This window comes from Neomonachus schauinslandi, chromosome 4, assembly GCF_002201575.2.
Source record: "Neomonachus schauinslandi chromosome 4, ASM220157v2, whole genome shotgun sequence".
Taxonomy (NCBI): domain Eukaryota; kingdom Metazoa; phylum Chordata; class Mammalia; order Carnivora; family Phocidae; genus Neomonachus; species Neomonachus schauinslandi.
In genome coordinates, this window is record NC_058406.1 from 17,339,882 (window position 1) to 17,357,352 (window position 17,471).

The 17,471-nt window shown below is 45.2% G+C and overlaps 1 pseudogene; it reads right to left on the bottom strand.

Moving 5' to 3' along the window:
• Nucleotides 1-3,225: 3,225 nt before the first annotated feature.
• On the bottom strand, nucleotides 3,226-9,135 carry LOC110575382 (annotated as a pseudogene).
• Between the last annotated feature and the right edge of the window lie 8,336 nt (nucleotides 9,136-17,471).

Sequence of the window (17,471 nt, forward strand, 5' to 3'; positions counted from 1 at the left end):
AGAGAGGTGAATACATCTCTAGTTAGTGACATCAGGGTGGAAATTTGGTGAGTGCTGGCTTTCTTTCCAGTGTGATTATGCTCTGTTACTGCTGTTTCCAGTTAACCGAATGTTCTAATTACTTGCACTTGTTCACCGATGTCACAAGACCATCAGGTTTGTAGGGGGATTCTGGAGCATATGACAGGTGAAATGGATAGTGGAGTTAAAAGAGGATGAACTTTGCGGGCGGCTGGGTGGCTCAGTTGGTTAAGCGACTGCCTTCGGCTCAGGTCATGATCCTGGAGTCCCTGGATCGAGTCCCGCATCGGGCTACCTGCTCGGCAGGGAGTCTGCTTCTCCCTCTCCCGCTCCCCCCTCTTGTGCTCTTTCTCTCTCTCACTCTCTCTCTCAAATAAATAAATAAAAATCTTTAAAAAAAAAAAAAAGGATGAACTTTGGAGTCAGAGGTGGATTTGCATCCTTGTCCCAGCCCCTTTCTAGCTATGGTTATAAACCCTAGGCAGTTTACTTAATCTCCCTTACTTAATCCAAGGATAAAGATGATAATTTATACTTCATAGGATTTCATAAAGATTAAATATGTATATGTAGTAATACATGTAAAGTGTCTTGCACATGGTAGGTGATCAATAAACTGAGTGTATTAGTGCTGTTATCCTCAGTTCCTGTCCATAAGTAAGAGTTAATCCATAAGAGAGTACTTTGCTCAGTACCAGATATTAATGTAGTTTTATCCCTGCTGGTAGGAACCCAAGGTTGGGAAACAATGGGTATTAAGAAAATAAAAAGTGAAACATTAAATATTTACAAGATTGAAGAGCATAATCAAGGTTGTGATGTACAGATGTTTAGGTTGTGCACCACCCAATATGTGGGTATAGTTTACACAGACTGTAATGTGAATGGTGGACCTCTGGATTCATTCAATGTACAACTTGAACAGTCATATTTGGTGGCCTTGAGGATAACGTATGTTTAATGGTTTTCAATGAATAATTGGATGTTTTGTAATAAGGAAAGCAGAAAGCAGTTAAAGAATTTTGTGGTTGGAAGGTCCCTTGGAGATTATATGGTTCAACTTCCTCACTTTTCAGGTGGGGAAACAGATCCAGAGAGGGAAAGGGACAGGCATCATCCAGGGCAGAACTGGGACAAGAATCATGTCTCCAGGTTCTTTACTAATTGCCCTTTGTGTTTATGAATAATTTTCTTTGTTGATAGGAGTTATCATGCTGTATTATATCTTAAAACTTCCATAGAGAAAGAAGATTTGTAGCTGCTTTGCTTCTTCTAAATTTTGTCAGGAACAGACTCAGGATAGCTAAGCAGAAATTTATTTAGTTCTGGGTCTTTGCACTTCAGTGTCTTGAAAGTTTTCTCGGGAAACAATCCCTGTTGAGCAACAGCTCATGAAAGCATCTTGCTTGCTTCTGTTTTTCACTTGATGTTAGTTGGCCAGCTATGTAGTTTACTAATACACCCAACTAGGTTGTTAGCTTGGTATTAATCTGAGAACAGTGTCTCTGGAGGCCAACTGAACTCCTTTGAAGTTTGCTGAGCAGAATTGATAAACTCCTTCAAATTATAATTCAGAATCAAATAGGCAGAAACTTAGTGGGGCCTATGGGACGCTGCTAGAAGCTGATACTGGGCAGTAAGTGCCTTGGACTTCCAGTTAATAGCCAGCTATGCATTGCCAATTCGTTTTCCCTTTCCTCCACAGCCAGGTATCAGCCAGGAGATGGATATGTGGGAAGCAACATGCCAGTCAGTGCTGCGGGGACGCCAGGAAGGCTAGTTGGTCTTTGTCGGTGGCATAGGCTAGCGGAGTTCTGAGAATAGAAAGAATCACGAGGCTGGTTGAAGCTGGTGCCTTTAGGAGAGGGCTAGTGGAGGAATTGAACCTCAGCCGTGACTTGGAAATTAGGTAGGCTTGCAGCAGAGAAGGGAGTGAAGAAGAGATGGGGAATGTATTTGGGGTGGGAGGAATGACAAGCTTCAAAGTCGGAGGGAGAAACATACAAGGTGCATTTGGGACATAAAATATGGATTGATCCAAATGGAGTATTGTGAAATCATGAAAGGAAGTTTGATCTAGCTTGGCAGGTCCTTAAACCTAAGCTGTGAGGTTTTGACTGCTCCTCTAAAAGTTTTCTCTGCAGCTCTTTCAAAAGGATGGTCCTCATTGTCCACTTCTCCAACACCTGGGGGCAGGAGGTGGGTTAGGAGACCTCCTTCCTTCCCAGTGCTACTTCTGAACCATTTCTAGCACAAAGGCCTTGTTCCTACAACTATTGTATCACCCAATATGCCCATCTCTGCCCCGTCCTCTCCCAACTTCCTGGTTATCTCCTCTCACTCACTGAAGACTTTTTTGGAGCTGGTATCATCAAGAATGTAGGCTTTAGGAGTCACGTATTCCTGGGTCCAGACTCAGGTGTGCCACTATGTAGCTATGTGATCTTGGACAACTTACTTAATATCTGGGCTTCAATTTTCTTAGGTGTACAATGGAATAGTAATAGTAACCACCTTGTAGAGTGGTTATTGGCACCCAACACTCATTCAGCTAGAAAGTAAACAGCCTAAAATAATTATAAATTGATATATATTCTGTGAAGGGCTTGAGGTGGAGAATAAAGAGGGGCTATGTTGGGGAGGGAGGTGCCACTTAAGCTGAGACCCAAAGGAAGAGAAGAAAGACTCTATGGGATACAGATATATGGGGGCACTCAGCACAGCGTTGGCCCATGGTGAGCACTCAGAAAATGTTAGTGATTATTATTAGGGTCAGTGTTGCTGTGTTCCGCACCTGGCTCTCAACCTTCCTCTGAGTCTTTAGTGTCCATGCAGATGATCCATTCCAAATCCACCCTGTTAGTTCCTTTTTCTTTCTTTTAGAGAGAGAGCACGAGAGTGTGAGCTGGGGGGAGTGGGCAGAGGGAGAGGGAGACGTGGAGCTTGGCTCCAGGACCCTGAGATCATGACCTGAGCCTAAATCAAGAGTCAGACACTTAATCAGCTGAGCCACCCAGGTGCCCCTGTTCCTTTTTCTTTTCCCCGCTTTCCTGAACTTTATTAAAGAAAAAGCAATGATGGCAAATCACTAGAACATCATCAATCTTCTGGATCCTTCCCTCGAAAGTGTGGCATTTGATTTCCAGACACATGCCAGAGCGTACGTGGTTCCCAATTGTATGAAGTAGGTGAGAAGCTGAAATCCTACAATGTTCGTCCTCCAACTTTCCCCAGTCTCCCCAGTCTTGGTCTGTCCCCCCGCCCCTGTCCTTGGTCTGTCTTTGGATCAGCAAGAATCACCTGAGCAGCTGCTATGACTTCATGCATTTTGTCTGTAGCTCTCTGAGCTCCTCTATGTGCGGCAATAGCAGAATTTGAGCCACTTCATTAAGAACTGCATCTCCTGTTCTGAGATATTTTTGACTAAGGCACCAGGCAAAGACCTCTTTTGTTTGATTTGCTTTGGCAACTGCATCCTGCTTCCAGGAGCTCTTGGACAAAAATGCAAATTGCCTGAAGCATTACCAGGTCCTCACCATGACTTCCCGAAGATGGTTAGCCAAAACCAGCACATCAGCCTTAAAACCAGGGTTCTTTACATCCAGACTGACAGATGGGTCCACGTTTTTAGTTGTACCGTCAATATGTTTTGCATTATCTGGTACCAAGTCCTTGTAGTTTTCAGCATTATCTCCATACTCTAGTCTAACAGCTAAACCAAGAAGGTAGTCTGTTGCTTCTTAGCCATCTTGAATCTTGAAAAGACAGTTAACATCTCTGGGATACTTTTCAAAGAAACTGGACCCATCACTGCTGTGGATGTTTCTTAAATTACTTCTGTCTTCAGTCTTGTAGAGTCTGATTTCCTATGAGCTAAATAATAAAGTCTTTGAGTTAAATAATAAAGTTTCTAAATTATGTGTCATCTTTGCTGCAATTGAAGCTGGCATGGTTGTGACATGGTTGTGACACGGTCCTGGCTTCTCACTCTGGTCCCCTGGGCTTCTGCAGGGGGAGGAGAGGTGAGGAGGAGTGGGCGGCATAGGCAGCCAGCAATGCAGCAAGGGTGGCCTGTTAGTTCTTTGACCTTCTCAATTCCAGTGACCTTCACCTCTGCTCCACCTAAGGTACCCACTGCCATGGCCACACCCTGGGCCTTCCATCACCCAGGACTCCTTTCTTAACTTTCAAAAACACACAACTCCCTCTGGCCACTCCCTCTCACCCTTCCCCATTTTCCCACCCACTTGTTCCCATTAGACCCGTTCTTCAAATTTGTTAAAACTAAAACTGCCAGCCACCTGGCCTCTCTGTTGTCTCTGTTCGCTTTCTCTGTTCTAAGTTCCTCTTTCCCCCATTATCCCGTCACACCTGCTTGCTGTTGGTGTTTGGTGCTATAACAAGGTCATGGTCTCTCTCAGCTGGGTCTTCAGTGTTGCCTGGTGATCTTTCTGTGGTTTCCTGTCAGCTTTCTCTTTTATACTTTAACCCCCCTTCATTATATAGAACAGAAGGGGATCTAGAACCTTTCATGTGTTAATGTCTTAATGGTCTCCCAATCCATATCTGTGTGGCTTTGGATTCTTTGATCATCTGGGGGCACACCAATTCCCCCTGTGCTTTCACTGCCCAGCCTGCACCTCTGTCTCTGAGGACTGCCCTCGGGCTGCCTGAAGCGCTTTGCTGCAGAGAACTAGAAGTGGCTGGGAATTTAACCCCACTCCCACTTCCAAAGGGCAGCCCTTAACCTCTGACTGGTGGCTTGGGAGTATAGCTAGCTACTCCAGCAAACTTACCCTCAGACTGGGACAACGCTAAGGTGTAAGAGCTCCCCTATGGGGTGAGCCCACGTCAGGTTGCCCTTCAGTACCCTTTGCTGTCATTGCATTCTTGCTCCCCCCTTTCCTTCCTGCTCCTTCTTCCCCCTTCCCTTCAGGTTATTCCTGGGAATGCTTCCTAGTAAATCCCTGCACAGGCGTCCTCATCTCAGGGGTGGCTTCTGGGGAATCCAGTCTCAGACAATCCACGCCCAGCTTTTCCTCCTCTTATCACAAAGGAAGAGATGGTTTCTCCTCACTATGTCCACCTGATATTGGTCCTCCCTTGCCTTCCCGCTCTATGCTCTTGCATTGTCACAATCTATTATTAGTTTCCTAGGGCTGCTGTAACAAAACACCAGACTGGGTGGCTCAAACAACAGAAATTTATTGTCTCATATTCTGGAAGCTCGAAGTCTAAGATCAAGGGATTGTTTCCTTCTGAGGGCTGTGAGGAAAAATCTGTTCTGTCCTTCTCTCCTAGCTTCTGGTGGTTTGCTGGCAATCTCTGTTGCTCCTTGGCTTGTAGATCTCTGCCTTCATTTTATATGGCCTTCTTCCTGTGTCAAAATTTCCCCTTTTTATAAGGACACCAGTCATATTAGATTAGGGCCACCCTAATGATCTCATTTTAACTTGATTACCTGTGGAAAGACCCTATCTTCAAATAAGGACACATTTGTAAGGAGGTACTAGAGGTTAGGACAGCAACATATGAATATGGGGGCAGGGGACACAATTGAACCCATAACACCATCTCTATGCTCCCTCGCTCTCCTGAACTACAGATATGCATGTTTATCATCTACAGGATTGCTCCACTTGAGTGACCCACATAAACCTTGTTTTAGACACTTTGTTTTCTGACTTCTCAGCATTTTTTATTGTTTGGGGAATTTCCAGCCCCATGAGTCCCATTTACCAAGGAACCCAGAAAGGTATTTCCCAGTGTCTTTTGTGGTCAGGCTTCAGGTCTGTGAACTATTCTGTGCCAGTGGGACCCAGCCATGTGAGACTTCGATTCAGGAGGGAGCAATCTGAGGAAGGAGGCTTGGAGTGGATGCCTTTTTCCTGGCCAGGGTGGTGGCAGAGGTGAATGGCTTTCAGGGATGCAGTAGTTGCAAGTTGCCTTGAGTTCTTGACATGGGAGGGACAGCATTACTGGCACAGTGATGGTTGGAGTCAGGCACATGCCGGCCGCAGCTCCAATGATGGCGAAAAGGGCATCATGGCGGTGACAGAAGCAGCAGTTTCTTCCTGAGGCCAGGGTTTTGGTTTTAGATATTTTTCTTGGAAGCTTAATCTGGAACCCAAAATTTTTTTTTTCTTTTTTTAGTTTCACACAAATTCTATGGGCTCTTGATGTCATTTTAATGCTTTCATTTTCTGCTTAATCAGCCAGAGTCAGTTTCTGTTGCATACAGTAGGGAATCCCTAGATTTTAGTATTTTAAGGTAGTTTCTGGAAATTCCAGACCCTGCATTGTAGAATTGACTGACTTGGAGGAGGCAGGGTAGTAGTTAATGAGGTCCTAACCACTGCAGACGGGAAAGCTGGGGACCCTTGTTAGTGGCATTTAGTCAGACAATTTTCTGCTATACATTGGGACAGAGTCATGACAATCAAAAGTAGAGGAAATGGTAGAAAAAAAATTAGAAAGTTTCTGTGTACTGGTGATTTCTTGCCCCTTTTAGCAAAGTCCTCCAAAAAGAGGGTCAGGCCTTTTAAGAGGACTTTCTGTAAGAATTACCTGCCAGTTCAAGGAAGTAAGTCTACCAGCAAGGAGGGCATTAAGGGCATTTCCTTCCCTACCCCAACCCTCCCCCACCTATTATTTTGGATTGTATCAAGACAAGGACCTTTAAATTGAGAAGAGGATTGGCAGAATACAGAGGCAAAAATCAGTGGTGCCTCTGGCTAGCTCGGGGGATATAGCATCTGACTCTTGATCTCAGGGTCGTGAGTTTGAGCCCCACATTGGGTGTGGAACCTACTTAAAAAAATAAATAAAATAAAAATCAGGTCTGGAGCCCTAAAGGCTCTGTAGGGGAGACAAAGCTTTACCCCATTTACCCAGTTTCTGACTGGACCTGAGAATTAAATTGACCAAGACAGATGAACAAGAAAAGCACACGGTTGTTTACGTGGACACGGGAGTCCCCAGAAGAAAATGAAGATCCAAAAAGCAGAAAGGCCTGTATTGGAAAAACCTGAGGGTCTTCTTTGCTTTTGCAGAAAATACTTCTGACACTTCTAGTCAAGAATGTGTGGGGTTTTTTCCAACACCAAGCAATTCTGTGACACAAGCTGGGTATCCTACAATTTAACTCACTTTTGATACTATCTACCTAGAGATAGTGTCAGATCCCACAGGTTAAGAGTTCAGTCCCAAGAGACTACCCCCCCACTTCAAATGCCACTCAAAAGTATAGGTCCCCAAGTCATCCACATCTTCTGACTTGGCTACAAATTGGATGTTTCCATGACTTCTTCCCCCTTGGATTTGATTATTTGCTAGAAGAGCTCACAGAAGTTAAGGAAACACTTACCAATTTATTAAAGGATATGATAAAAGATACAGATGAATAGCCAGATGAAAAGAGTCTGGGGTCTGGGAGGGTCCTGAGCACAGGAGCTTCTGTCCCGGTGGAGGTGGGGAGTGTCATCCTCCCTGTATGTGGATGTGTTCACCCACCTGGAAGCTCTCCAAACCCTGTGCTTTCGGGGTCTTATGGAGGCTTTTTCACATGGGCATGATCAGTTATTAACTCCATTTCCAGCCCCTCTCCTCTATCTGGAGAAGTGGTGCTGGGGGTAGGTGACTGCAAATTCTAAGCTTTGAATGATGGCTTGGTCTTTTTGGTGAGCAGCCCCTATCCAGAACCATCGGGAGCTCACTTAGAGTCCCTTCAATAAAACAAAAGATGCTCCTAGTGCTCTTCTCACTTAGGAATTTACAAGGGTTTCAGGAGCCCTGTGTCAGGGATTGGGGACGAAGACCAAATATGAATTTCTTATTATAAATCACAGTATCACGAGGCCCCACGCTCTGCCTCAGGTCACCAGACTCATTTGCTACAAGACCACTGAAGTGGTCTCCCAGCTTCCAGTGTTGCTTCCTTTCCATTCATTCTCCATATAACAGCCTGAATGAGCTTTCTTAAAGCTCAAATTACTGCCCGCAAAGATAAATTCCGAACTCTTCTACCTGATACCGAAGGCCCTATGCAACATTCCAGCATTGACTTGCACCATGCTTTCCAGCTACTCTTGATGACTTGCAACTCCCCAATATTCCTACAGTGTTCGACCTCTGGACCTAATTCCCATTAGATGTCCCTTCTCCCAAGCCATGCTCAGCTCCCCAACTTGAATAGTGCCCCTGCTGTATGCCGTCTTAAAGCCTGGTTCCTACCCCTTCAGAGCCCAGATTCTATTTATTACGATGCATGCCTGCTTGTCTGTCTGCCTCCCTCACCTATAAGCTCCCGGTGGGCAGACTGGGTCTTCTTCAGTATGATAGCATCAGTGTCTAGCAGTGATTGCCCCATTTCAGGTGCTCAGCACATTGGGCTGAAGGCAACAGGTGGCTGACTGCTTTAATTGCTCTTCCCTCAGGTTTCAGATTTTGAAAGATTTTCACCACTAGACACAATTTATTTATTACGTTAACTTGTTTGGGCTTCTCAGGGGATTAATGAATGGTTTTCTTTTCTTTTTTAAAAGGATTTTATTTGTTTATTTATTTGAGAGACACTGAGAGAGAGTGTGTGTGTGAGCAGGGGGGAGGGGCAGAGGCAGAGGGAGAAGCAGGCTCCCCACTGAGCAGGGAGCCCAATGCAGGGCTCAATCCCAGGACCTGGATCATGACTGGAGCTGAAGGCAGATGCTTAACCGATTGAGCCACCCAGGCGTCCCCCCCGCCCTTTTTTAAAATTACTGAAAATTGCTTGACGAATTGCCAAGCTGTCCTGGTTTTTAAATCTACTCAATCTCCCTACATTTAATTGATAAAGAAATTGAGGTCGAGAGAAATGAAATGACTTTGTAAGGTTTACAGTGAGTTAGTAAAGACATGAAGCTAAAACTCAAGTTTTCAGACTCCTTTTACAATAGCTGGGTCAGCTCTATGTTGGTGCCAAGTTTCACGACTGGCTCTCTAGAAGGGGGGAAAAACCTTGATTTGTAGCATTTGTCAGTTTCTGGGGTGTAAAGACTTTCACCTTGGCCAATTTCAAGCTACCTACATGAAGTTGTTGAACATGAAGAGCTGGTTCCAGCAGGCTTCAAATTCCATGCTTTCTGCTTTTTCTTACAGGTTTGTAGTGAGGGAGGCTCCAGCCCCCCAGAAAGTAGCTGAACACGCTAAATGCTGGCAATGAAATGATGCACAAGGCTATAAATAAAAATAAAAGATCCCAAAGGAATGACCTGCTGAAAATATGACACCATGGAAAACTCGTATGAAGAGAGACTGCTGTTCATTGTCATGTGTTGGAACCCAAAGCCGGTGATAACCCCCCCAAAGAGGAGTTAATGAACCCAGAAATACAAGTCCCTTGTAGCTCCTCTCTGTCTCTTTTCTGATTTATCGTAGGCAAAAATAATTCTTCCTTCCTAGGAGTTCCCGTATTATCTCTACTCATTAGCTTTTTTATTTTTAGAATTGTCTACAAAATATATCCAAACTCCCTAGCTTGGCAGAGAGACCTTTTACCAAGTGAAGTTTCAGAGAAGGTGGTGTAGGTTGTAGGAAGAACACAGGCTTTGGGGCTTGAGCAACTCTGGCTTCAATTCCTGCCCCACTGCCTAGTGCTGTGAGGCCTCAGGCTGGTGTCATAGCCTCTCGGCCTCAATTTCTTCCTTCTTAGATACCTTCCTGGTCAGGTTGACACAAGGGTAAAACAACATAAGACATGTCAGGTGCCTAACTCTCCATCTGGCATGTGTTAACGGATATGAGAAATACCTATTCTCTCATTTTACAGGTGAAACATTGCCTGTTCAAATCGCCTTTACGTTTTTAGGAGCTTGCTTTCCTAAGAATGGATTAGTTCATTCACTCAGTTTCCTAACAAATACTTGGAGACAGGACCCAATCTCTGGTTCCATTGTCTTTATCAATGAGTGGTTTTGCAGAACTAGGACACAGGTACGCTCTTGGGCTCAGGGTTTGGGGAGGCAAGGTAAGATCCAATGAAAGGTGTTTTTAAATAAGGACCAAAGTGCTAAGGGGTAATAATGAGAAGCGTGTTCATGATTATATCTCACCAAAGGAAAGCTATAACTGTGAATCACACTAGTGCCCCCACTAAGGGCTGGGTTCTTGACCTACAGTCTTAAACCCTTTAACCTTCACATGAACCCCATGGGGGTAGAATTATCCCCATTTTGCTGAAGAGAAAATGCATCTTCAGAGAAGTCCACACATTCACCCTGTAATATTCCTTGTGCACCTTCCATGTGCCAGGCACTGTTCTAGGCATTGGAGATGCCATAGACAAAACAGACAACATTCCCCACCTTCGTGGAGCTGACATTAACAAGGCAACAAACTGGATAAATAAGTAAACCATGGTATGTCATGTGGTGCTTAGTACCCTGGAGAAAAATAAAGCAGAGCAGGAGTTGGGGGTGGAGGGGAGGCTGCAATTTGATTTAAGGCAATCAGGGAAGGACTCACGGAGAAGGTGAGCCGAGGAGGAGTGGGGGAGGGAGTGGGCCATGTGGATAACTAGTTCAGAAACTCGCTGAGCTTATGACCTAGGGCACCAGAATCACTGTTGTCAGGCTCAGAAGCCAGTGCTCTTATTTATCAGGTCTCTTTTTCACGAAACAGTACTGTCTTGAAAGCAGGGTGTGTGTGTGTGTGTGTGTGCGTGTGCGTGTGTGCGTGCGTGTGTGTGCGTGTGCGTGTGCGCGTGCGTGCGCGCATGTATGTATGAATGTGTTACATTTCCCTGGGCTGATCCTATTGGGACCCAGTATTCCCTACTGACACCTTCTAGAGGCTGAGGCCTCCCACAGTTGATTTTCATGGAAACTTGGCAACTGCCTAGTTGCCCTGCCCCAGCCCCGCACCACATTCCTATGGCTTTATTTGTGTGCTTTGGAGTCCTGCCAGGGCTGGGCCCCGGGACAGGTTGCCATGGCGATCTCCCACTCTTTGCAGATAGAACTTCTCAAGGATGTTGCCCTTGGGCCTGAAATAGTTCAGGCCTCCTCTCAGCCCACAGCATGATGAACTTTGGCACGGTGAACTGAATTAGGAAACTGGACCCTAGGTGACAAAGCCTTCTGGGGAGTGTGCTGCAGGGCCTCCCAGATTTAGAACGGGGGAAGGCTTTCCTTAGGTTACTGGGACAGCTCCTTCTTCCTGTTGTTACATTCCAGTTGTTATATTCAGAGCCTGCCACTGAGAGCCCTGCTGAAACAGAACCTTTTTTAAGAGCTCAACCTCACTGAGTATGGTTTGCATGTGACAAAATGCACCCAATTCAAGTGTACAGTTTGATGAGTTTTAATAATATATACATGTGAGGAATAACCACTACAATCAAGTTATGAAACATTTCCATCAACCCCCAAAGTCTCTTCCTGTTGCTTTGCAGTTATTCTCCCTCCCCCAGACCCCCCTCCCCCAGCTCTGGTCCCCGGCCACTGCTGATCCCTTGTCTGTCACCTCAGATTGGTTTTGCCTTTTTTAGAAGTTCATATAAATGAACTCATCTAGCATGTACACTTTGGTGGTGGCCTTCTTTTCTCTGCATGATGTTTTTGAGATTCATCTGAGTGGCTTCTCGGACTGACCCTTCATTCCTTTCCATTACTAGTTCCGTTGTGTGGAGTGACTGTAGTTTGTCCCTTCTCTTGTTGATAGGCATTCAGGTTGTTCTCACATTTTGGTTACTACAAATCAAGTTGCTATGTACATTTGTATATAAGTCTTTGTGTGAACATATCCTCTCATTTCTCTTGGGTAATACTCCGAGTGGAATGGCTGGGTCACATGGTGGTAGATGCGTGCTTCATTTTTTAAAAAGTTGCCAAACCGCATGTTTGAAGGTAGACCGGAGGGCAGTTGGGTTTTGCTGCCAGGGACTGGAACAATCTATGGCTCCTGAGTAGAATGTAGAAGGGTTTCCAAGGCAGCAAGAAGGGAGAGTGGGTCCTTTACCCTACCTGCTTATTTAGGGAAGTCCATGAACACCTACTGGTAGGTAGCTGAGAACAGGGTAAGAGTCAGGTAGGAAAGTGGCCAAGAAGTAATGTCTGAAGACAATGGGATGACTGGGTGAAGGGGGATCGTGGGGACTTTAGAAAGATGTGGTAGAGGGAGGGGGGCTCAAGGTCACATACACCAAAATCTCAGCACCAAGTCTGGTTTTCAGTGATCAACAGTTCTCTTTACGGCAGCTTGCTTTACTGTCCCATTTTCCACTTTGATCTCTCAGTTACTGTCCAGGAGAAAGGAAGGCAAAAAGTGCAACATGCATTTGCCACTCTGTGCTGGGTGCTTGACACACTTATCTCATTTAATCCTCTCAATGACTTGGTAGGATCTGTGTTCTTCCTCCAGTTTTTGAGACCAGAAGTATTTCAATAATTGGTTATAGAGAATCCTCCAAGGAGGGTGCCAGGTGGAGTCACTGTTATTCAGAGCAAAGGGATAGCCGGGCCTGGGGGTAAGGCTTGAGGGATATCAGTAGCTGAGAGGATGGAGAGAGGCTGGGAGATGAGACAGAGAGATAGAGATAGAGATAGAGAGAGACACAGAGAGAGACAGAGACAGAGATAGAGACAGAGAAAGACAGAGTCGGAGAGAGGAAAAACTGTGGCCACTGCCAAAGGGGAGAAATTTGAGGAAAGAGCTGAAGGCCAGCATAACATGCTACCCCAATATATGACTGTGGGAGTTCAGGACCTGCCACCCCCAAATATGCTGCTTTGGCATAGTGATTATTTTGAACTATACGCACTTGAAAAACAGCAAATGCAGGGAGAGGCTTTCTCTGAACTTCCCTTATCTGCCTAAATATAAGTCTTCCAAAAGGAACTCAATTGTCATAGATCCCTTCCCTGGGAGCTTCATCAGCCAGAGAAGATGAACCGGACTCTTATCACAGGAGAGGAGACTGGAAGTGACACCACACTTAGAAAGCTATCACATCTCCCTGTATCCCTCTAAGGGCCCATTCAGCTTTCCTGAAAATCACTCACTCTCCCCTAAGAGGCCTACATCCCCTCTCCCCTTTCCCTATTAAGATGGTATTTAATCCTGAAGTCTAAAGCTAACTCTTTGGTAGCTTTTTTCTCTTGTTAATCTTGCATTCAGGGATCTCAGCCAAGAACTCAGAAGTGTAAAGGGAAAATTATTTTTCCTCCCCTACAGAGCCAAGATTTTTGGGAAGTTTTCTATGTGATATGCACTATGATTCCCTCCTCCAAACTTTAAAGAAAAACACACATTATTCATCTTTGCCTTTGCAGTTAGATGTGTGTGTGTGTGTGTGCATGCACTCATATTTTAATGTGATTATGTGTGAGATTGACTTTAAGTCTTGGTAGGTCCAAGGAAGCTTAGTTACATTTGAGTTACATGTAAATGGAGAAACAGAGAATAATTGATTTGAGAGAGAATAATTTGCCCAAGATCCCACACATCTGGATCCAGATTTTTAAAATTTTTTAATTCATTTTTTATTTATCTGTTTTTTTAGAGAGAGAGTGAGTGAGAGCAGGGTGGGAGGTGGAAGAGGGAGAGGGAGAGAAACTCAAGCAGATTCCCTGCTGAGCACAGAGCCCAACACAGAGCTTGATCTCATGACCCTGAGACCATGACCTGAGCTGAATTCAAGAGTTGGACACCTAGCTGACTGAGCTACCCAGGTGCCCTGAGATTATTTTTTTAAAAGATTTTATTTTAAACAGTTTTTATAAGTAAATTTTATGCCCAATGTGGGGTTCAAACTTATGACCCTGAGATCAAGAGTCACATGTTCTACTGACTGAGCCAACCAGGTGCCCCTGGATCCAGATTTGAACTCAGTTTTCTGAGTTCAGTGTGTTTTCCCATTTCATTGCTCAGTCCTACTGAAGTTCTAGGAACTTGTCTTGGGTGCCAGGATAAGACATCATCTTTTGTTTTGTAAGTTCCAACTTTTTCAACCATTCCATCTGCAGATGGATGCCTGGTCCACATAACTTGTGATGGACACCAGAATATGTCATCCTAAAATATGCCTCTTTAACATAAGAATTATTTTGAGCTGAGGGCAATTAAGAAAATGGAAATGCAGGAAAAGGTCTCTATACCTTCCCCCTTTCTGTCTAAAGATAGGATATAAGTTTTCCTTTACTTTAGACTCTTACCAGCCCAGAGATGGCACCAGAGGAATCTGCAAACAAACCTTACTCCATTAATTTCCCTCATTTATTTATCTTCACACAGTTTGCTACCCTTGGAAGCCTGAAACCACTGTTCTGTGTCCTGCCATTTCTCTAGAAATCCTTTGTTCTTTGTTGAAGATGCTACATAAGCGTGAGTTCTAAGCAACCTCTTCGAGTTACTCAGCCCTGAGTTTCTCCCATGTACACCTGAGATATGCATGTTCATAAAGTTCTGTTTGTTTTTCTCTTGTTGATGTGTCTTTTGTTCCAGAGTCCTAGCTGAGAACTTGAGATGGCAGAGGGAAAATGTTTCCTGGACTATACCTGAAATCTGAAATCCACACATGTGGCATCTGAATCACAGAAGCACAAAATAGTATTTGCCTGCAGAAGTCTGTTTAAGAAGCTCACATCCCTGAGGCCTGATTGCTAGCTCTGTCCACATGTTGAGCCCCCACTAAAAATGGTATTAGTTTTGTAATTTACACTGTATCAGGAGAATGCCACCTGAGCAGAGAGAAAGAAGGTGAAGATCTAGAGCTTCAGAACTAGAAGTGGCCCTGAGGTAATTTAGCCTGATTCCCTCATTTTGGAATGAAGATCTGAAGCCCAGAGAGGGAAGTGCCACCCCTGCCCCCTGCCCCGACTCTCAGGCCCTCTCTGAGTCTTGCTCAACCAGAATTTACCCATTTTTTAGTCTCCCCTGTGAACTTTTTCAATATGTCTCGGGGTGCTCATTTCCTTCCCTGCCCCATGGCTTCTTTTGCCTGCCTCCCCGCCCCCCCCCCCGCCCCCAATCACGGTCATAGTGTCTGCATGGCTCCACTGGTCTGTTTGCATGTTGTCACACTCAAGCTGGGAACTTCCTGAGGGCAGGGACAATGTCTAGCTGATTTTTGGACCCTAATGCCTAGCAGAGTACCTGGTACATAGACAAGTAAGTACTCAGTGAATTTCCTTTTATTTAAATGTAATGAACATTTGTAAACACCCAAACCTATGGAAAGTGTCTTTTCTTCTCCCACAGCCCCCTTCTCCAACCACTGTTCAGTCTCTTGTGTGATTTTCCAGACACTTTCTCTGCATATACTCAGAATACATAGGTATACACGTCTTTAAAAATAGAAGGCTCATGCTATAGAAATGATTGTGTTTTTTATTTCATTTTACCAATAAATGTTTTGTCCAAATGAACTTTATCAGCTATCTATTGCTGTGTAATGAACCACTCTCAAGCTTTGTGTCTTATAACAACCATCATTTTATTGGCTCAGGCTTCTATGGGTCAGCTATGTGGGCCAGGGCGGGGTGCTTCTTCTGTTGGTCTTGGCTGGGATCGCTCTACAACTGCAGTCGGCTGGTGGGTTGCTTGGGGCCTCAGTGAGGATGAGTCACTGCTCCTTGTGGTTTTATCTTCAAATAGGCTGCCTGGGTTTCTTAGGATGGCAGGCGTGGGTCCTCTAAGGCCTGCTGCTTTCCCTGGCTCTGCTCAGAAGCGAGCTCAAGGCCCTTCAGGGGCAGATCCTGGAGTTTATGCAGTTCTGGGGGCCCTCTCAAGAAAATAAAATATTACTACTATAAAATCAGGTGTAGGGCCTTGGAAGTCAGGGGCCCAGAGCTTGAGTTTCATGAGCCCCCTAGGGCATCCACTCCTGGTCTTCTCTGCTCTTGCACCCTCAGTGAGCCTTTATGGAATTCCATTGTTATTCCCGTTCTTGGGAAGGGACCAGGGAATGAGGGTGGCAGGGAGAAGGGCCCCTTCTCAGTGCCATACCAACCCTAAGCTTCCCTGCTCTCCTGCAATCCTGGGGCTGGAAAAACTGCTCTTACTTTATTGCACATTCTTCGGAATTTATTGAGACATAAATTTTATGGGCTGAATCTTCCATGACTTAGATTTTAAAATTCAGCATCCTCCTTCCCTTGCCTTACTCCCTGTTTTTTTTTTTTCCCTCAAATATGGCCTTGGCCATGAATTTCAAGGTCTATTTTGAAACTCAAAAGCTAAGAATGGATTCTTTGTTCTGCTACATCCTCCATCACTTCCCAGAGGGAGAGTTTCAAATGCCCTAGCTTCATCTTGATGAGGGGAAGGATTAAAAGATAAAATCCACATCGGATTACATTGTAAAATAGAAAAAAAAAAATAGTACCTGCTGTGTGGTTAGAGCTGTTTATCTACATAAGCCTGGGGGGAAATAATTTGAACTTCGCTCTCACTTGGGATAGAATTTATTTGAGCATATTTGGTGGGGGTGGGGTGGAGTGGTAGTGGGGTGGATGGATCCTCTTAATACCAGCTGTAGGTGGATTATGTTCCAGGGAGAGAGGCGACAATGGGGAAGAAGGAATCTGGCCCCCTCTGAGCTCAGGCATGGGGCTTTGGGTGGGATGCGAACTGTGGCTTTCTGCCCAGGGTGAGGCTGTAGCTGGAACCCGTTGGTGGTGGCTCCTGGTTACACTGGGCAAGGAGAGCGCTCTGGGTGGAAAAGCTGAGAGGGTTGTAGAACAGGAGACCAAGCCACAGAGAAAGTGGAGTTCTTCCCCTGCCAGCAGCGGACAGGCAATAGCAGAGACAGATAAGTGGCCATCGGTGGCAGCTTGTGGTGTTGGCAGCTTGTGGGCAGGAACGGAGGTTGGAGGCAGGTAGGCAAGTAGCAAAGGCAAGGTCACTAGTCACTAGCTTAAGGTGGAGGATCAGGGTGATGGGTAGTGAGAACTGCAAGAAGTTTTGGACATGATGACTCTGTCCCAACCCCCACACTAAGAGACCTGACCAACCCTAGCAGGGCTTCTAGAAGCCTAAGTCTCTGGGTTGACCCAGCCCCCTTTTGAGGTCCTGCCTGGAAAAACTCAGGGCTGTCAAAAGAACTCACTGTGTTCTAGCCACAACCTGGCATAGACTCTGACCTCTCTTTCTTAGGCCATTTACTAAAAGGGGCTTAGAATTCCTTCTTCTGTCCTTTTGAGATGTATTAAGTATCTCCTACAAGTCAGGAGTGGCTTTCCCAAGGTCCTACGAGCCATTCCTTTGAAGAGTAATTGTCAGAAAGGATAATCTCCCAGTCTCTCCCCTCCCTCCTCCTTCATCTTTCTTTTAAAACACCCAGTCACCTCTGCACAAATTGGAACAGAGCCCCACAATTTTCCCAACTGTCAGTAGTTACAGAATAGAATCTGTTTCTGCCGCTCTCACTCATGTCCAGCTTTGTTTGACAGTTGCTAAGGAGGTGGAAACGGCTT